This window comes from Schistocerca serialis, chromosome 2 (genome assembly GCF_023864345.2).
Source record: "Schistocerca serialis cubense isolate TAMUIC-IGC-003099 chromosome 2, iqSchSeri2.2, whole genome shotgun sequence".
NCBI lineage: Eukaryota > Metazoa > Arthropoda > Insecta > Orthoptera > Acrididae > Schistocerca > Schistocerca serialis.
In genome coordinates this window covers 732655137-732676260 of record NC_064639.1, presented here as the reverse complement: position 1 = coordinate 732676260, position 21124 = coordinate 732655137, and the positions used below count along the sequence as shown (strand labels likewise).

Below are 21124 nucleotides of genomic sequence, written 5' to 3'. Positions count from 1 at the left end.
ACAAAAAATCTGTGAAACATACACATTACAAACAGTGCCTGAAAGAAATAGGTGTTGAGTTTTACATAATATCGAGCCGGAAAAGTACCCTGTATCCTTAATTTAATGGTTTCCATTGCCTTTTGCAATCTTCTGCCGTTGATCGTTAACGATTGTTCCGCACTTAGGGGCTGTTTCTCACCCCAAGCACAAGTGAGTGCCCTGAACCTCTATCCGCTCCTCCGCCCTCTTTGACAAGGCCGTTGGCAGTATGAGGGTGACTTCTTACGTCGGAAGTCAGCAGCCGCCAGTGTTGACTATTAATCAGAATCCAAGCGGTTGCGATTTTTCGAACCAGATACCGATGATGTTTTGATTACAAATCAAAGGCGCAACCCCTCGACCATTGGTCTATCGGACATTAAGAAAGAACAGTCGTTAATTTTATAGGCAAAATATATTGATAGGATTAGTCGGTAGAAATCGGAGATTTATCCACGGTGAACAATAATAAAATCGACTTACTGCTCTGACAGTTTCCTGATTGGAAATGGAGGAGAAAATGTCCTATGAACATGTATCCAGAAGTGGACGGTATGCATGCAACGATAACAAGTATCCCGGAACACAGGACTGAACTGTACCGCATCCACGTCACAACAGATATCCAAAATGGCCCTCCATGGTAGCGGTTGTCATACAGGATGCACATACTCGTACCTTGGCTTACACCATCATGTCGAGCCACTTTTCTGGTTATTGTACTAAGGTTTCTCTCAATATCAAGTAGAACCGCCCCCCCCCCCCCCCCCCCAAAACGGCTGCACCCACAGTCCGCCAACTCCTTGCACGTTCGTCTGTCTGAAAGAAGCAATGATCAAACAATCGCCCAAAAAGAGCTTGAAGTATCGTTTGATGTGACTGGTGTGTGCATGCATGCTTGTTATGGTATAGCCATGCTGTCTCGCGATCGTTTCCGTCTGCTTGGCCGTACACAGCCACCATTTCTGCTAGTACCGGGAGTGAATAGCGGACCAATCTGCTGCTTAAAGTAAGCTGAGTCAATCACACAACCTACAACACACAATGAACACACGAAAAGAGCTCAGATGAAAGATCATTCGTCAGCGCCTTCTACTGTGGCAGCGATGCATTTCCAAATACGCATCATAGAAATATTTTTCCTCCTTTCCAGTCAGGATCCGTTCCTGAGGTTTGTCGGTTTTACTACTGTTCACCCTCTATTTCTGACGTCGGTCTTTTGTAGAGTTTTGGAACATGTTTGATGCTCGTGTATTATTTCTGGAGAGCGAAAATCTCCTCCGTCGGAATAAACACAGTTTCGGACTACAGCGATCATTAGATTAGATTAGATTAGATTAGATTAGTACTTGTTCCATAGATCATGAATACGACACTTTGTAACGACGTGGAACGTGTCAGGTTAATAAAATGTGTCTACACAAGATATTACATTAGACAAAATATTACATGACACCTAATGATTATTTATATTTTTGTGGGGGTTGGGGAAGTTAGCCGCTAACTATATCCAAAAATTCATCTAATGAGTAGAAGGAGTTGCCATTAAGAAATTCCTTTAATTTCCTTGTAAATGCTATATGGCTATCTGTCAGACTTTCGATGCTATTAGGTAACTGATCGAAGACTTTTGTGGCAGTGTAATTTACTCCCTTCTGAGCCAAAGTTAGATTTAACCTTGAGTAGTGAAGATCATCCTTTCTTCTAGTGTGAGGTCCAGCTACCTCTGTTGGTTTACGAGATACAGAAAACCATTTAGACAGGCATGTTCCTTGACTTCCGGAGGGCTTTCGATTAAGTTGTTTACTGCCGACTTACAGCCGGAATATGAACGAACATAACTGACTCAGAAAATGAAAACGTAATACAAGTTTTAGAAATAAGGCCAAGGAAACTGGCACTGGCTTTTCAAGATTCAGGGAAAACGTCTTTCACCCTTTACTGTTCGTGCTTTATCTAAAAAAGCCCGAACACTTTTTAAACTGAAACATTTCCCATGTTTTAATAAATATAATAACAGAGCTTAAAGAATTTAAATAGAATAAACACATAGCTTCAACTACAGGGGTACTCAAGCGCTTGAGAAGTGTTTCTAATTGCCCAACTCATAAAAAACTGTTATGCATTTAAGAGAAGAAAACACTCGCTAAAATGTGTTTTCAAATCCTTTAAAATTACCATTGATTCCAGAATGTTTGGGAATAAAACAGCAAAAGGAAATTTAAAAAAAATAGTATTAACCATCCAAGAAAAACATCCATTTAAGGGACACCCCCAATTGGTTTAGATAATGTCAGAAATTTCAAGGGGCTTAGTGAAGATGATGCTGTTGTACACAGAGAGGTCACAACGCTAGAAAACTGTAGCGGAGTACAAGAAGACGTGAGGAAGATCGACGCTTGGTGCAAGTAGTGACATTTGCTCCTCGGCATAAGAAAATGTAACTTTTTTCGTGTACAAAGACAGAAAGATCCATTATTTTATGAATAGGCACAAAGCGATCTGAAGTGGAACAACCAGATAACATTAATCGCGGGTAAGGCATATTCCATCTGAGATTCATTGGAAGAAGCCTCAGGAAAAGGATGTACCACGATTAAAAAATTGTTGCAACAAAACAAGCACCTTACAAAACACTTGTTAGACAAATACTTTAATATTAGGCTGGCTCTGAGCACTATGCGACTTAAATTCTGAGGTCATCAGTCGCCTAGAACTTAGAACTAATTAAACCTAACGAACCTAAGGACATCACACACATCCATGCCCGAGGCAGAATTCGAACCTGCGACCGTAGCGGGCGCGCGGCTCCAGACTGTAGCGCCCAGAACCGCGCGGCCACTCCGGCCGGCACTTTAATATTAGGAGTCAGTCTTGGGCCGCACCATATAGAGTTGATGGAGCAAATAAGCGGATTCAAGAGCAACAAGTTTCGTTAATTGTTCATTTATCAGTCGCTAAATCGTAACGGAAACGATCGGTCAACTCCAGTGGCAGGCGAGGCGATCTGCATCACGGTGTGATCTACTGTTAATGCTACGAGAGTGTATGTTCCTTCAAATGTCAGCCGATACATTGCTCCGTCCTACACATTAATAGCGGAAATATTACGAATAAAGATAGGGAAATTCGAAATAATATGAATGCTTACCAGTCACCGCACTCCTCGCGAACTATATGCAGCTTGACCAGAAAAAGAGAAAAGAGACAGTGGTACACAAAACACGTTCCGCCACACACAGTGAGGTGGCTTACGCAGTATGGATGTAGATGTAGAGGAAGGTGTAGCTTTCCTTTCACTAGAGGGCAGCAGCGACCATTTCTGGCTCACGCCCTGATTCCCTTCTGTGGCGTATAAAAGGGACGCCGTTCACATCACAACGATGTCATCCTTGCCACTGGCTTCTATCCCGACCTGTGGAAAACCTCCCGTATCCTGACGTTCTCCAAACCCAACAAGCCTCCATCTGATGCCTCTTCCTATCGTCCTCTCTGTCTCACATTGGTGTTCAATAAGCTCATGTAATCCATCATTTCCCAGTGCATACATCACCACCTCCGCCAAAACCACTTCCTCCCCGACACCCATTGTGGCTTTCGACCTTCCTTCTCTGCTGATGACCAACTCCTCCGCCACACTCATCTCCTCTCCCTCCAGCTTAACTCCCGTCGCTCTGCCATTTTTGTCTCCCTCGACCTCGAAAAGGCCTATGACCGTGTCTGGCATCCCGGTCTCCTCATTAAACTCCAAACCTACCCCTTCCTGTCAACTACATCCATCTGATGGCATCCTTCCTCTCCCGCCACCCCTTCTATGTTACCATCCATAATGCCGACTCCCACCAGGGCTCTGTCCTCTCCCCTCTCCTCTGCCTCCTGTACATGGCAGATATGCCCCAACCCCCTACTCCAGTACACCTCTTGCAATATACCGATGACACCGCATTCCTCGCCCTCGCTCCTACCCTCCAACGGTCCCAACGCCTTCTCCAGAATCACCTTGACCTTTTTGCTCCATGGTGTAACTAGTGGCACCTGAAAATCAATCCTTCCAAGACCCAGGCAATCATCGTAGGTCATACCACTCGCTCCTTCTGGCGCCTGGATTTCTTCCTTACCATCTGGACCCGTCCTGTCCGCCTCACCCCCACCCTCACCTACCTTGGCCTCACCTTTGACCGTCACCTCACCTGGATCCCTCAACTACGCTCCTTCAAACTCCAAAGCCCAGAACCGCCTCCGACTCCTCAAACTCCTCTCTGGCCGGACATGGGGGTTGGACCCCTCTACCATCCTCCATACCTATAAATCCTTAATCCGTCACATCCTCTGTTATGCCAGTCCCACCTGGATATATGCGCCCCCCCCCCAAATTCTATAAGCCCCTCCAGATCCTTGAGCGCCATGCACTCCGCCTCGCCTTCCGTATACGCCTCCCATCCCCCACGCAGATCTTCTATGACCTCATTCCATTCCCCCATCTCCTCCTATTCCTCGAGCATATTCCCATACTCTACACCTTCTGCCGCCTTGATCCCCCTCACCCCCTGGTTGCTCCTCTCCTCTCCCATCCCCGCCCCCTGCCACGTCTTCACTGTTGTGTCTCCCCTACCTCCATCTCTACACCAATTATCTCCTTTCCCAAGGTGGCTTCCATCAACTCCCCCACATGGATGATTCCCTCTCTCCCTCCATTTATCCCTCCTATCAACTCTGATCCTCCCTCCCCCTCCTTTCCTCTGTTCTTTTCCCGGTGTCCCTCTCCCTCCATTCCATACTCTTTTTTTCCCCACCTACCCTCTCTCTTGATCAAGCACCCGTGGTCCACGGGTAGCGTCTTTGATTTATAATCAAAACGTCTTCGGTCCCGGGTTCGATCCCCGCCGCTGCCTAAATTTTGATAAATAATCAGCACTGTCGGCCGAAGACTTCCGGCATAAGAAGTCAGCCTCATTCTGCCAACGGCCTTGTCAAAGAGGGCGGAGGAGCGGATAGAGGTTCAGGGCACTCTCTTGTCCTAGGGGTGGGAAATTTCCCCTAAAGGCGGAAGAATCAGCAATGATCAACGACATAAGGATGCAGAAGGCAATGGAAACCACTGCATTAAAGACACGTGACATGTATCCACAGGACATGTGGCCTGTAATTGAAGAAGTATCATGATGATCTCTCCATTGGCAAAAGATTCCGGAATAGTCCCCCATTCGGATCTCCAGGAGGGGACTGCCAAGGGGGAGGTTACCATGAGAAAAAGATTGAACAATCAACGAAAAGATAACGTTCTACAAGTCGGGGCGTGGAATGTCAGAAGCTTGAACGTGGTAGGGAAACTAGAAAATCTGAAAAGGGAAATTCAAAGGCTCAATCTAGATATAGTAGGGGTCAGTGAAGTGAATTGGAAAGAAGACAAGGATTTCTGGTCAGATGAGTATCGGGTAATATCAACAGCAGCAGAAAATGGTATAACAGGTGTAGGATTCGTTATGAAAAGGAAGGTAGGGCAGAGGGTGTGTTACTGTGAACAGTTCAGTGACCGGGTTGTTCTAATCAGAATCGACAGCAGACCAACACCGACAACGATAGTTCAGGTATACATGCCGACTTCGCAAGCTGAAGATGTGCAGATAGAGAAAGTGTATGAGGCTATTGAAAGGGTAAGGCAGTATGTAAAGGGGGACGAAAATCTAATAGTCACGGGCGACTGGAATGCAGTTGTAGGGGAAGGAGTAGAAGAAAAAATTACAGGAGAGTAGTGGCTTGGGACAAGGAATCAAAGAGGAGAAAGACTAATTGAGTTCTGTAACAAGTTTCAGCTAGTAATAGCGAATACCCTGTTCAAGAATCACAAGAGGAGGAGGTATACTTGGAAAAGGCCGGGAGATACGGGAAGATTTCAGTTAGATTACTTCATGGTTAGACAGAGATTCCGAAATCAGAAACTGGATTGTAAGGCGTACCCAGGAGCAGATATAGACTCAGATCACAATATAGTAGTGATGAAGAGTAGGCTGAAGTTCAAGACATTAGTCAGGGAGAATCAATACGCAAAGAAGTGGGATACGGAAGTACTAAGGAATGACGAGATACGTTTGAAGTTCTCTAACGCTATAGATACAGCAATAAGGAACAGCGCAGTAGGCAGTACAGTTGAAGAGGAATGGACAACTCTAAAAAGGGCCATCACAGAAGTTGGGAAGGAAAACATAGGTAAAAAGAAGGTAGCTGCAAAGAAACCATGGGTAACAGAAGAAATAATTCAGTTGATTGATGAAGTGGGGAAGTACAAACATGTTCCGGGAAAATCAGGAATACAGAAACACAAGTCGCTGAGGAATGAAATAAATAGGAAGTGCAGGGAAGCTAAGACGAAATGGCTGCAGGAAAAATGTGAAGACATCGAAAAAGATACGATTGTCGGAAGGACAGACTCAGGATACAGGAAAGTCAAAACAACCTTTGGTGACATTAAAAGCAACGGTGGTAACATTAAGAGTGCAATGGGAATTCCACTGTTAAATGCAGAGGAGAGAGCAGATAGGTGGAAAGAATACAATGAAAGCCTCTGTGAGGGTGAAGATTTGTCTGATGTGATAGAGGAAGAAGCAGGAATCGATTTACAAGAGATAGGGGATCCAATATTAGAATCGGAATTTAATAGAGCTTTGGAGGACTTACGGTCAAATAAGGCAGAAGGGATAGATAACATTCCATCAGAATTTCTAAAATCATTGGGGCAAGTGGCAACAAAACGACTATTCACGTTGGTGTGTAGAAAATATGAGTCTGGCGACATACCATCTGACTTTCGGAAAAGCTTCATCCACACAATTCCGAAGACGGCAAGAGCTGATAAGAGCGAGAATTATCGCACGATCAGCTTAACAGCTCATGCATCGAAGCTGCTTACAAGAATAATATACAGACGAATGGAAAAGAAAATTGAGAATGCGCTAGGTGACGATCAGTTTGGCTTTAGGAAAAGTAAAGGGATGAGAGAGGCAATTCTGACGTTACGGCTAATAATGGAAGCAAGGCTAAAGAAAAATCAAGATACCTTCATAGGATTTGTCGACCTGGAAAAAGCGTACGACAATATAAAATGGTGCAAGCTGTTCGAGATTCTGAAAAAAGTAGGGGTAAGCTATAGGGAGAGATGGGTCATATACAATATGTACAACAACCAGGAGGGAATAATAAGAGTTGACGATCAAGAACGATGTGCTCGTATTAAGAAAGGTGTAAGACAAGGATGTAGCCTCTCGCCCCTAGTCTTCAATATGTACATCGATGTACAATGATGTAAATAAAAGAAAGGTTCAGAAGTGGAATTAAAATACAAGGTGAAAAGATATCAATGATACGATTCGCTGATGACATTGCTATCCTTAGTGAAAGTGAAGAAGAATTAAATGATCTGCTGAACGGAATGAACAGTCTAATGAGTACACATTATGGTGTGAGAGTAAATCGGAGAAAGACGAAGGTAGTGAGAAGTAGTAGAAATGAGAACAGCGAGAAACTTAACATCAGGATAGATGGTCACGAAGTCAATGAAGTTAAAGAATTCTGCTACCTAGGGAGTAAAATAACCAATGACGGACGGAGCAAGGAGGACATCAAAAGCAGACTCGCTATGGAAAAAAAGGCATTTCTGGCCAAGAGAAATCTAGTAATATCAAATACCGGCCTTAAATTGAGGAAGAAATTTCAGAGGATGTACGTCTGGAGTACAGCATTATATGGTAGTGAAACATGGACTGTGTGAAAACCGGAACAGAAGAGAATCGAAGCATTTGAGATGTGGTGCTATAGACGAATGTTGAAAATTAGGTGGACTGATAAGGTATGGAATGACGAGGTTCTACGCAGAATCGGAGAGGAAAAGAATATGTGGAAAACACTGATAAGGAGAAGGGACAGGATTATAGGACATCTGCTAAGACATGAGGGAATGACTTCCATGGTACTAGAGGGAGCTGTAGAGGGCAAAAACTGTAGAGGAAGACAGAGATTGGAATACGTCAAGCAAATAATTGATGACATAGGTTGCAAGTGCTACTCTGAGATGAAGAGGTTAGCACAGGAAAGGAATTCGTGGCGGGCCTCATCAAACCAGTCAGTAGACTGACGACCAAAAAAAAAAAAAAAACCCCTCTCTCTGCCCCCCATCTCTCCTCCGAGTCCATTTGCATGTCCTTCCTCTGACTTTTTCCCATTCCCTCCCGTGTCTGCCCTGCCCTCTCCCCCCTTATGAGTCCTCACCCTCCTTTGGTTCCCCCCCCTTTCGTTTTTCCCTCTCCTCCCTCCTTGTTTTCCCCCTCATCCAGGTCCCCCCCCCCATCTGCCCTTGGCTAGGGAGTGTCATCTTTGTGCTGACATTTTCGTGCAGTGTTTTACAGTGTGTGTTCAGTGTTGTGTGTCTTTTGGGAAGTGTTGTGAACAGCCATCATACTGTCGCTGGGAGTGATTTTTTATTTCTTGCGAACAGAAACCGGACTGTCGCCATTTTTTTTAATTGTGTGTCTACTATGTTACTTGTCTGATTCCTGTGTATTTTATTAACGTTGTCAAACCCTTTGCTTTATGTTTTAACTTTCCACAATTTTCCGCCGTTTTTCAATTTAAGTCCCTGTTTTATCGCCTGTTTTTTTTGTTTCTTTTCTTCTTACGTTTTTAAAAAGTCTGTAGGCTGTAGAGCAGCGTACTAAGCTGCTGCCAGCCCCCCATACCCCTTCGGGGGAATCGAAATTCAATAAAGCAAAAAAAAAAAAAAAAGAAAACATCTAAACGAAGTTGCGCTCGAGCAGCGGGCGCATGCGTATCGCTAGTGCAGCGCGCTACCTGTGTTTGGCTAGAAGAAGATCTGTGAAGCCGTGCTCCGACTGTGGCGTGACGCTCAGAAAATTGTCCTGCGTCGTAATTGGGACGCAGCTATATATAGAAGCAGCCGTCGACACCACAACCCACTATGAACGCGGAACGGAAGTGCGACGAGCATCACGTACCTGTCCCCCCCCCCCCCCACGCCCTCCCTCGCGGGCAGAGATGTATGACGTCATAGCCAGCTCTTGTAAGGAAAAAGTAGGCGTAGAGTCGCTGGACTCAAGATACCATCGTCCAGCTGCAGGTAGCGAGCGTGGCCGACCACCGCGCACTGAAGACCGCTGTGACCGCCCACGTTGTTGATCCACCTGCTGTGGCAAAGACGACCGCGCCGAAACAGCGCGAGAAGCAATCCAAGGCTCTGAACAGTGGGGTGCCTCGGATCTGTGAAGAGAAGACGGTCCAAGAGGGGCTGTTACGTGCCGGATTCCGAGGTGCAACCACTAAGCTGCAAAACGGGACGAATACGAAGAGGTCGGTGCTGTACATCGTCGTAGTGAGAACTCCGACAGATGACAGCGACGTCTTCTGGATGAGCAAGCTCTTAGTCTTTCCTGTGACAGCCGAATCTCTCTCCCTATGCTCGGACCTAAGCCACAGTGCTTCAGGAGCCAAGCTGAAGGACATGTGGCTAAATAGTGCCGCAACTCGCGGCGGTGCGTAAAGAGCGCCGGCGCGCACGACACACGCTCCTGTGACAGACGACGAGAAGAGGGGCCAACTTGTGCTCACTGAGGCGGGCCACATACGGCAAACTGGCGTGGGTGCCCGGCTTTCCCCAGCGACGGCTGCGCTGGAGACAAGGCGCAAACCAAGAAAACACAACGCCGGCGCTGGAAGCGCCGCTGAACGCCGCAAGTGAAGGAGATGTGAGCCATTCTGGCGGCCGCGGCGGAGTAGGCAATGGCGGCATTCAAAGCCGCCATGGACGCAGGCAGGGCAGCTTTAAAGGCCACGCTGTCTGCAGAGACGGAGGAGGCATGCAGCCAACTGCGGCAATTGCACTCGCAGATGGCGCAAGACATCTGTGCGAACACCACAGGCGAAGGAAGACACATGCCGCCTCTCCCCTTACCGGAGCAGCCGGCGGCAGAACACAGTGCCGCGGACACACCGAAGAAGAAGACGGGAGCCGCCACAACAACGCCGAAGAACACCGGTTCCGAGCAGCTCCACTTCGGCGAGTGGGCTAGCACAGTTGCCAGGACGCTCAGGTTTAAGGGCCACGTCATCCGCTACACAGGGGAGACATAGCGGCGGCCCTCACTGAGACTGTCAGCGGAGCCAACGAGTGAGGAGGAGTGGTGCCGCCACGCGACCACACATCTCCGAGTACTTGGCTACGATTCTCGTCCACCAGACACCAATCGGAGACCTGGGCCTTCCCTCGCGCCAAGTCGCCACTGACGCAGCGGGGCAGGAGGCTCTCAGGACCTAAACTGCGGCACACCGTGCTGCAGCACCGTCACGGACTGATCTCTTATGACGAACGTATGGCTTGACATGGTATCCGCTTGCATCATACCCACATCTAGCTTAAGCCTTCCTTGCATGACCTATCGCAGTTAGCAAGACATCGGCTACTGCTCTTACTACTAGACCTAACTATCGCAGAGGTTTTTTTTTCCCTTGGCGCTTGCAATTCCTTTTTCTTGGAAATTAGTGGTAATTTCCTATGGGACCAAACTGCTGAGGTCAACGGTCTCTAGGTAGGCTTGCAAACTACTTAATCGAACTTATTCTAACTTACGCTAAGGACAGCACACACATCCATGCCCAAAGGAGGACGCAAACCCGAGATGGGGGGAGCCGAGTGACAAGACGCCCTAGACCGCTAGGCTACACCGTGCGGCTTGGCTCTTGCCATGGCACTTTTATCCTTCTGCCCTTCAAGCTACTACTTTTAGTTCGACTTTCAACCCAATCTATCTCTAGATGAGCGCATATTAATGGTTAACCTTAACCAGATGTACGCAAAAATCACAGACATCAGTCAATTCCGGCGATATTAACTAACATCGTTAGTACCTGAAGTGCGCGGCGAATTGTACCACGGACATATTGTGCTCAAAAGTACAGACCAGAGAAACATATTACGAAGGTACAATTATTTAGAGCTGAAAATAATTTGTTGAAAAACAGGTTGTAAGATGTGCACCTCAACTTTTAAATAAGTAAAACTAAACCACTAACAGCTCTCTGTCGCAGAAATTGAGCATTTTGAACTGGTTTAGGCACTACTATGAGTGCCTTCATCAGAAGTAAAACATTCAAACTGGCATGCCCCGTATAAGATAAAAAATATGAAGCGATAAAGCTTTAGTCACAAAATTTTAAAGTAGAGTACATGAAAAGCAAGCCGATATGGGCTGCTCACACATGTCGAGCTACAGGTAGCATCAGACTATCGCTTGATCGCACTCATAGTAGTGCCGAAACCAGGTCAACGGACTTAAATTTTGCGACCGAGGGCTGTCATTGCTTTAATTTTACTTTGTGAACCGTCGCTGACCACGCAGCCATGTTCAAAACATTTTGTAGTAAGTGTTATTATTATTATCCGCGAGTAACTGTTTAACATCATACAAGAAAATTTTTCTTAGGTGCTATTTGCATAACAAAATAAAATGCCTGTGAATGGCCGCTGGTTGGTCTAACTCCGTCATAAATGTATGAGGGTTGCGCAGAAAGCAGGGGCGGCTCCTCTAGGTTTGCAGGTTTGCGCTACCCCCCAAGGAATAATTTTGTTCAACAGTGTTTGGCTTCTGAGCGTTCTATACTAGAGGAGAAGTAGCGCGCCGTTTATCTCATTTGAAATGCCCAGGCTTCAAAAGCCGACCGGGCGAGGTGGTGCAGTTGTTAGCACACTGGACTCGCATTCGGGAGGACGACGGTTCAATCCCGTCTCCCGCCATCCTGATTTAGGTTTTCCGTGATTTCCCTACATCGTTTCAGGCAAATGCCGGGATGGTTCCTTTGAAAGGGCACGGCCGATTTCCTTCCCAATCCTTCCGTAACCCGAGCTTGCGCTCCGTCTCTAATGACCTCGTTGTCGACGGGACGTTAGACACTAACCACCACCACCACCACCACCATCAAAAGCCGAACGCAGTGGAGTTGGGCGGAATGTGCCGACGCCGACTGCAGGTTGCACTGTGGCTGCAAAAGCGGACTTCGGTGTCGCAGAGGTGGTGCGGGGGCAATGCTTGGCAACACTGTACTCGTATGCAGGCCTTGTGTGTATAAACACCTCACCCGGGCCACCCTGCCAGCCGCACGAAGAGGGCACGAACTCTACCGAAGAGAAACAGAACTATCGGATCTTCGAACAAAGCGGGATTCTCGCGCCACCTTACGAGTTCAGGTGTAGCTGCGAGCGAACTATTTCCTTTGCGTTGTGTTAGTTATTTTAGCGTGTGCTACAGTGAATTTTGAGGCTCAAGCGACAAGTGAATATGTGAAATAATGAATCAGGTAATGTCATTACATTTGTAAGAAAAATTAGAAATCAAGAGGCTTGGTAGGCCGACTCTCGCTTTAACAATTTCGCTGACCGTTAAAACGAAAAGTCGCCAATTCTATAGGTAATTTAACTCTGAATTGTACAGCAGGCATGGATGGCTGTCTGGTTGTGACATGCAAAATGCCTTATTTTGTTTTTCTTGTTTATTATTTGGAGGAGATCATTCATGGTCTAATCACGGAGTCTGTGACATTCAACACCTCCATGACAAAATTAGAAAACATGTAAATAACGTTTTGAATATGGCAAGTCTAGGCAATGTAAGTATAGCTACCCAGTTAGACAGTGGGTACAGAAGGTCCGTAGCATTACAAACCGAGAAGTTACCGATAACAGATACAGATTGAATATAATTATTAACTATATTCGTTTTTGTGGTGCGTTGGAACTTGCTCTTAGAGGACATGATGAGACTGAATCATCTTCCAGTCCTGGTGTTTTTCGTTTCTTGATTAATTTTAGTGCAGAATTAGACTCTGTATTAAAATCGCATTTAGAAAAAGCTACAGATTTCAAAGGAACCTCAAAAACTATCCAGAATGAACTGATTCTCTTTATCCTTAAAGCCGCTTCCATCAATATAAAGGTGTGAATATTCTTCACTAAACTTCAGGGATTTTGCAGCTTCTTTTCAGCATCTGCCCAAAGAAAAGTAGTTCTCGACGAAATAGTACGAAAACGACTTCCACGTTCAGTGCCTACTCGTTGGAATTTTGAGTCAAAGAGCGTCAATACCGTTTTCGAATAAGGAAGATATTATCACGTGCATGAATAATATGTGCCAGGGGGGAAAACTGTGTGATGAGAACACTATCCCGCAAGTCTGTGGCTTAGTAACAATTTTGAAGGACGATAAGTTCATTTTTTGGCTTTCATTTTTTTCATAAAATCATGATCCATGTGGATGTTTTGTATAACCAGCTACAAAAAGGGGATATTGGTCCAACTTACGCATAAAATCAGCTAACAGCTTTTGAGCGTGAAACTGCGAACATTAGAGAGGGAATGAGTGAAAATTCAACAGGTTTACACGTGTACCATAAAAGAGGGAGAACTGAAGATGGCTCATCGATGTGTAATCTACTTCGGGAGGCAAAAGAAGTATGTGATGTCATAAGTTACGAGGCAAGAGAAAGATGCAGGTTCACTGGTCACCTAGTTTCAGCCTCTCTCTTTCTACCAGAGAAATTCGCTACTTACGCTTCCAGTTTTCCAGAAACTTCTTTCAGAGCTGCTATTGCATGCTACTCTTTTTTGGAAGCAAATAAACTTCGAACAGAACTCCCTGTTATTTATGGAAGAGGTTCAAAAGCATGTGTGGGGCTTTGAGCTTTCTGGATTACATAACAGACAATAACCTTTATGATACACTGAGCGAATCTGTGAAGCCCCTGAAAGCGATAATTCCAATTCCAATTACCACATCAGATGCAGAACGTTGTATCTCTTCACGGAAAAGCATCAAAACCTTCTTGCCGAATACCATGGACCAAGTAAGACTATCAGCACCCGCGATGTTGTCTATTGAACGAGACCTCGTTTTATGAATTGCACACTTCAGTCAAAGAGTGATTGCAAGATTTGCAAATATGAAGGAAAGAAGAATAGAGTTCCTGTACAAGTGATCACCACCACATCCAATTTCATAGATAAAATCGAACGGCGTTAACATCAGTCCTGCTGAAAAAGGTTAGTAAGGCATGCCTACCACTTTTTGAGTACATAGAGCTGCACTTTATTTTAATTCCTCTTATTCTGCAAAAGTAATACTTTTCTCTGTGACACCTTTTGGTTTTATCATGAGTAGATGCAGGAGTGACACGAGCGAGAGGTCTGTTTATATCAGGCATTACAAAAACATGAGCAGTGTACTGATTTTGTCTCTTTTGTTGATGTTTTCCTTCGTGAGCAAAGTGCTCCACCACTTCTTTGGTCACGATTTGGTCACGAGCCGCCACTGTCAGAAACTTTTTTTTCCTTCAACAGTTCTTCATTGAACATAATGAGAACTACACACGCGAAAGAATGGTGTTTTATCTACATACACTATTTTTCCACGTAATCTCCATCCCATTCTATAACCTTCCTCCAGCGCGAAACAAGGGCGTGTATGCCCTCTCGGTACCAACGCTAGTGCTGAAGTCGACGGAAGCACGTCTTGAGTTTCGTTAACGTGTTGACATATGCTTCTGAATTAATGGTTCCACCTCTTGACATCACATCAATGAGAATCACACCTTTACAGTGCCACAACACGATGATCATGACCTTACTGGCGGAATTAGTTGCTTTGAATATTTTCATCTGTGGTGAGTGAGAATGGCATTTCATCGACTGTTGTTCTGTTTCGGGTCAGAATGGGGAACCCATCCGGGACAAGAAGACCTCCCCTCCCCCCTCTAAGATTCAAAACGTTGCCACAATAAAGACAAATTTTTTGTCCGTGCTGTTTCTGATCGACCGTTAGACACCACGGGACCCATCTTGCACACACTCCAAGATTGAGAGTAATTGCATCCACACTTCCTTTGCTGAATGTCAGTTGCAGCACCAACTGCTGAGTGGTAATGCGTCTGTCCTCGAGAATGAAAACTTCAGCTCGCTGCAACATGTCAGGTGTGACAGCCGTATATGGTCTCCCCGACCGCTGCAAATCGTGGAGCTCCGTCGAACGGCCTTCTGATGACCTCACCCTCCGTGCCCAACGACTAACTGTACTTCTGTCGACAGCAGATGATCCATAGACTTAGCACAAGCGTTTGTGAATATTCCCCATTGTTTCTTTCTGTGCAGTGGTAAATTCAATGACGGCACGTACATCACCCACAGACGCCATTTTGAAACTGTCTGCAGGTACGCTGTCTGTAGGAAGAGACGGGAACTTGGCGCGCTCACTCAGCAGAATTCAGATAATACATACGTAACGTTTAGCATTCGTAGCATTGTTTTCGGCTGAAAAAAAAAGTGGTGCATTACATTCTGGGCAACCCTCGTAGTATGAATATTGGGCAATTCATTTCGAGAAAATGAAATTATCTCTTATGTTACACACGGCAGGTTCACCTAAATCTGATATATTATTATAGTTTCTTAATATGTTAAATATTGTAGATTTTACTACCATTCATATTGTATGCAGTTGTACATTGAAGTGGAACTAAAGTGAAAATTTGGACAGCATGGATATGTAAAGTCTACAAATAGTTTCTTTTGAAGCAAGGCTCGTGAAGAGATGTGTGAATCCAACGTAGGTCAACAGGGAGCTAAATTAAATGATCAATACAAACGATCTGTCTGAAACCAGTGTCGACGTGAACGGGACGTAATTCAGTATGGATGCAGCTGCTTCCGAATTGCGCAGTTTAAATGGCGAATCGCATCGCCAATGGTTCTCTAGTTCGTCCCACTTTGGGCTCAATTATCGAGAAGCCATCAGCACGCTCTGCTAAGTGGTAGTCATCATACTTGCGCGGATCCGCGTGAAGCAGTAGAATTCGCGGCGCAGTCCCGGCGAGCAAACCGAATTAATTCTGAATGCCGGAGGCAGACGCAATCAGCGAGCCCGCTTTTTCCGAAACGGCGGAACGCCTCACTTGAACAGCGAAGTGCCGTGCCGTGTTCCTGACAGCCGGACAACGGCGGAGCGGGCAGGGTCGCGTCGACGTCACGATCTCGCGAGCCTACAGGCGCTGCGTGGCACTGCGCTTCCCACCGACCTAAGGGCCGGCACGGCACGAATCGATAAAGACAAGCATATCAGGATCTCGTGACTGGAACACACAGTCATGCGGAATATTTTAGAGAATGTCGCAGTCTCCTTTGATTGTCAAAGGCATTTAATCAAAATAATATTATAGAAATTTTGGTCATGTTGCCATTATTAAGTGGAGTAGAATAAAAATTTATGCAGATGTTTCAATATCTCATTCACTCTTTCACACTCACACACACACACACACACACACACACACACATACACAAGCACGCACACAAAACATCTGGTGAGGATGGGCTATTGCTGAGCTACTGAACACTCTAGGACCAAAATCTCTCAGATAGTTAACCCAAACAATTACAGATATTTGGGAGACAGAAGAAAATTTACCCTAGGAAAGAAAATGTGCGCTTATTCATCCGTTACACAATAAAGGAGACAAATGTGATGTAAATAATTATCGAGGTATATCCCTATTTCAGTTCGCATATGAAGTTCTATCAGCCTGTCTTCTTCAAACAGCACAAGAGCAACTGGAAAACAAAATTGGTGAATACCAAGGTCGCTTTCGCCTCAGTAGACCCTGCACGGACAAAATTTCAATCTAAAGACTGGTAAAATACAAACCAGTCAGAAACAGCCCCAAAATTGGCACGTTTGTTGACTTTAAAAAGGCATACAACTCAGTTGACCGACAAACAATTTTTGATATCCTTGAAGAACAAGGGTTGAATGCAAAGACCCTTAATCTCATCAAAGAAACATTGACCGATACTATCTCCAAGCTGAAATTATTGGGTGAAATATCCGACCCTTCCTGATCAAAACTGGCGTTCGACAAGGTCATGGTCTGCCTCCTCCCCTATTCAACCTTTTCCTGGATAAGATCAGCCGCGAATGGGAAAAGGAATTGAAGAATAAAAACTGCTGGAAACCTATGCAGGGGCGAGTCATGGATGACACAAGAATTTCATGTTTAACTTTTTCTGACGACTTAGCCTTACTAGCGGAAGATGAGATAACAGCAATCGAACAGGTTGAAACCGCTCGAGAATGTGCAGGGAAAGCTGCAAATACCTTTCCTAAAGTCTGAGTTCATCGCAACAAAAATTTACACCCAAAACTGAACTTCAAAATAAGGTCATATCAATAGAGTCCCATATTTTAAATATTTAGGTAAAGTCCTTGAACCTATGGGGCTAGAAAAAATAGCACAAAACATTCGCCTCCAGAAACTAAAGAGAGCCTATGGTAGAACCTACAAGGTGTACAAAAACACGTTCTTGTCCAAAAACACTACAATTGGGAACTGTAATACGGTATTAAAACCTTAAGTCCTGTATGCCCTGACAGTTCACATAAAAGGTGACCTAGAAAAATTATTAAAGAAAGAACGTAAAATCATCAGAAAAATACTAGGGCCAAGGAAAATAGAACAGGGCTATAGACTACAATCACGTATAACAACTCAGAAATTGTCCAATCTCGCAGCAGACATTAGAAAAAGGCGATCAACATTTTGTGGGCTCGTCTCTAGGTTTCTCAAACCAAGACTTACGCACAAAATACTTAAATGCATAGAAGGACTTAAAAGTACACCCAACACACAGGAGGTCAAAAATACCTACAAAAAACGCGCACAAATTATTCAACTATTTTGGACAGAAAGGTATTTAAGCAGAATGTTGACAGGCGGGAAGTTAAGTCAGAGAACGAAGCTCCGAAGAAAGCAGGAACAAAATGGACAGAGGAAAGGAAGAGAGTCCGTGCACAAAAAAAGTCTACCTTAAGCGAGGGCAAGATTTCGTACGACGTAAAAATGCTCCAACTTCCACATAGCGAAATCATTGCCGCCTTGATTTATCTAACAACAAACCGCTGCAAATATTCGTGTCATTGATTGCCGTTCGGTATTGTATCATGCAAACTGTGTACATGTGCAATGACTATGAAAATAAAATTTTGCTAACTGATCGAGTGACCCTAATTCATGGTCTTTCGTACAGTTAGTAAGCGTATATAAAATATCCATTCAGTTACTCAGTAACCATAATGGCGCCTAAATGGAAGGTAAGAGAGAGAAGGCCGAAATACTAAGTTTGGTCACCTCTCAATCACCACACTAACCCCAACATGGCTGCTACCGAGATAAGTGTTGGCGGAATAGAAACGCAGGTATTATCGCTTTGTAGTGGAAAGACATAAGGATCAAATGAAATACCTCTAAGGTTCTACAGAAATAACGCGAAAAAACTTGATTCCCTTCTGGTAGCAGTCTATCGTGGGTCCCAGGGGCAATGAAAACTGGAAAAATGCGTAGGTAATTCCCGTTTTCAAGAAGGTTTCCAGAAAGATGCACTTCATTATAGACTTTTATCTCTGGCGCCAAACTGTTGTAGAATTATGGTGCTTGTTTTATGCCTACGTATTACGACGTTTTGGGAACTGAAAGTTTCCTCCAAAAAACTCATCAGGGATTCCGCAAGAAGAGGTACTGCGAAACACAGCTCGCCCGTTCCTTCCAAGAGCCCGTGTAGAGTCGCCGTTTCGGGTAGTGCCATGTGAATTGATACGGTTCCTCACTGCCATTTAGTATAAAAACTACAAGATTACCGAGAATCGGATCAGATTTGTGACGCTTTAAGTCTTCTTTGCTGATATAATCCTAAACGGAACACGTTCGAAAGATATAAATGTTATTTCAGGATTACCCAAAGGAAGTATAGTAAGACCATTACTGTGCTGTTTGAAGCTTTCCCGGCGCTGCATCTGCTTGATAGGTTCCCTGGAATTACGCCGGATAATATTGTAGAAACCGCACAATATTTCAGCGAGACAACTGCCCGCCATCTTCAGGCGCTACTGTCGCGTCGCTGAGAAGCTCGCCAATTTATAAGCTGGCTTTCTAGAACAGCGCAGGCGCCAGCGGGGCATAACGTCATCGAAGACCAATCGTAGACAGCGTCAAATACCAGAGCCCTCTGCTGGAGAAACGCGTCGCGGCCTGCCGAAGCGCGCCGCGGCGCGGGAAATGCGGCCAGGAGCGACGGACCCCGTTCACGCGCGCGAGGTGTTGGCACGCGATTTAAGCATCTGAGCTAAGGCTTCCCATCTGCGTTGACTCGGTGCGGTTGCTAAACTGTGGCTGACGATTCCTTAGTGCCGCCAAGGCTGGCTCCCAGGCTTTGCTCAGGTGAAACCCCGTGTCTCTGTTTATTAGGTCACTGTTTATACACATTTCGACCGCCTCTCTGATGATGGATCCCAGTATGTGGAAGCATGCGAGAGGATCTTGGTTTCTTCATAATTCATGCCGTGTCCCGTGTCAAGGCAGTGTTCAGCAACCGCATATTTCTCTGGCTGACCCAATCTCGTGTGACGTTTATGTTCGTCGCATCTGTCTTTGACCGTACGACACGTCTGGCCAATATAAGATTTCTCACACTGGCACGGAATTTTGTATATTCCGGGTATCCTCAGGCCGAGGTTGTCTTTAACAGCTCCCAGCATTGATTGGACTTTTGATGGAGGCTGGAAAACACATTTAATCCGGCATTTCTTGAAAATTCTGTCCATCTTAAAAGACACGCCACCGACATACGGTAGAATAACCAACCCCGTGGTGTTCTCTGCTTCTTCAGGCTGTTCTTGAGGTTTGGAGCGTGCTGGTCGAAATGCGTTCCGGATCTGCTTCTCGGAGTACCCGTTCTGGGCAAACACAGAGCGGAGATGGCTAAGCTCTGCCGACAAGCTGTGCTGATCTGAGATGGCTCTAGCCCTATGCACTAGCGTCCGTAATACGCCGCTGCGCTGTAGCTTGTAAATACCAGTCTGTGTGCGTAGGCTGAACTCCCTCCATCCAACCATCTGTTTCACCATGGAGGTAGAAAAAGATGGTGAGCTCCCGTTTCTGAATGTTTTGGTTCGTAGAAAAGGAGACGGCTCCTTGGATCACAGTGTGTTCCAGAAGCCTACGCACACAAACTTGTATTTACTCGGCCTCAGGATACCAGGAATATTCAAAATCCCGTGCCAATGTGGGAAATCTTATATTGGCCAGACGTGTCGTACGGCCAAAGACAGATTCGACGAACATAAACGTCACACGAGGTTGGGTCAGCCAGAGAAATCTGCGGTTGCTGAACACTGCCTTGACACGGGACACAGCATGAATTATGAAGAAACCAAGATCCTCTCGCATGCTTCCACATACTGGGACTCCATCATCAAAGGGGCGGTCGAAATACATATAAACAGTGACCTAATAAACAGAGACACGGGGTTTCACCTGAGCAAAGCCTGGGAGCCAGTCTTGGCGGCAGTAAGGAATCGTCAGCCGCAGATTAGCAACTGCACCGAGTCCACGCAAACGCGAAGCCTTAGCTCAGATGCTTCAATCGCGCGCCAACACCTCGCGCTCGCGAATGGGGTCCGTCGCTCCCGGCCGCATTTTCAGCGCCGCGGCGCGCTTCCGCAGACCGCGACCCGTTTCTCCAGCAGAGGGCTCTAGTATTCGTCGCTGTCTACGATTGGTCTTCGATGACGTTATGCCCCGCTGGCGCCTGCGCTGTTCTAGAAAGCCAGCTTATAAATTGGCGAGCTTCTCAGCGACGCGACAGTAGCGCCTGAAGATGGCGGGCAGTTGTCTTGCTGAAATATTGTGGGCTTTCCACAATATTATCCGGCGTAATTCCCGGGAACCTATCAAGAAGACCATTACTATTTATAATCAGATAATAATCACATGATGAGACTGCATGTCTGTATGTGTGTGTGTGTGTGTGTGTGTGTGTGTTTAACATCTCCTCCTAAACTACTAGAACGATTGCAACCAAACGTGCTGCACATAACTCTTATTGTCAGGTAACTGTCACTATGGAGATAAGAACTACCTATATAACATACTTCAGGTGATGTGACGTCATATACACTGAGATGCGTGAAAGGCTGTGGCACCATGCATGACGGCTAAAATAATTACT

At 45.5% G+C, this 21124-nt stretch overlaps 1 non-coding gene across 1 annotated transcript; it reads left to right on the top strand.

The window, feature by feature from the left end:
* The first annotated feature begins 11745 nt into the window (after nucleotides 1-11745).
* Trnaa-cgc (transfer RNA alanine (anticodon CGC)) lies at nucleotides 11746-11818 on the top strand. Its single transcript has one exon. It is a non-coding gene; the product is annotated as a tRNA-Ala (tRNA).
* The last annotated feature ends 9306 nt before the right edge of the window (nucleotides 11819-21124 follow it).